General features: G+C 46.3%; 1 protein-coding gene across 1 annotated transcript in view; it reads right to left on the bottom strand.

The window, feature by feature from the left end:
* Positions 1-776, bottom strand: part of LOC102018969 (glutathione S-transferase B-like) — a gene marked incomplete in the record, with an annotated part of 5,876 nt that overhangs the window by 2,971 nt on the left and 2,129 nt on the right.

Raw genomic sequence — 776 nt, 5'->3', positions numbered from 1 at the left:
CCCATGTGTCAGAAGTGGTGGGAAATCACACAGGAATACACTCTGTCCCTGAATCTGTCACCACTGCTGTCTGGACCAGGTTCTGTGAGTCTGACCCAGGAGTGTCTGAGCGCCTGGCGGGCTTTAGACTCATGTCAGTGGAGCCAAAGAAGCAAACAGAAAATGATCGATCCAAAGAGACAAGACAAAGTCCAACCTAGTGAGAGGGCACAAGAGTAGAGTGGACTTTTGCAGCACTCTATACACAAGGCTGAGGAGCACCTGATGTTGAACAGGGGGAGGCGGCGCCTGGTGGCACATGGTTACCACCAGAGCTATGTGGGAGGTGAAGGAAGATTGCAGTTGAAGGACAGGCTGAGCTACTTCGCAACATTCTGCCTCAAAATTTACAAAAAAGGAATGGAAAGGGCTAGGATGTAGTTCTGCAGTTCTTGTCTAGCCCGTGATATCTTGGTTCACAAAATTAATTTGTTTTATTATTTTATGGACTATGGTTGATGTTGTATTTGTCACCTGGCACGAACAGAAACAAAATGACAAAACACTTCTGTTTGCAAACTGAATTGTTTGCAAACAGAAGTATTTGTGAACCAAGGCATTGCTGTACAAGGCCCTGATTTCAATACACAGTAAGGAATGGGAAAGAAGAGGCAGGAGACAGACAGATGTCTTCTGTAGGACCCTAAGCTTCCTCTTAAGAAAACGTTCTGATCATGCTGGTGTCAGGGTCAAGCCCTGGGGAAACAGGTTGGCTGCTTCCAATTCCCTCATACTGT

This window comes from Chinchilla lanigera, unplaced genomic scaffold, assembly GCF_000276665.1.
Source record: "Chinchilla lanigera isolate Chin_1 unplaced genomic scaffold, ChiLan1.0 scaffold00034, whole genome shotgun sequence".
In the NCBI taxonomy this organism is placed as follows: Eukaryota; Metazoa; Chordata; class Mammalia; order Rodentia; family Chinchillidae; genus Chinchilla; species Chinchilla lanigera.
The sequence above is the reverse complement of the archived record's forward strand: the minus strand, read 5'-3'. Positions and strand labels throughout refer to the sequence as shown.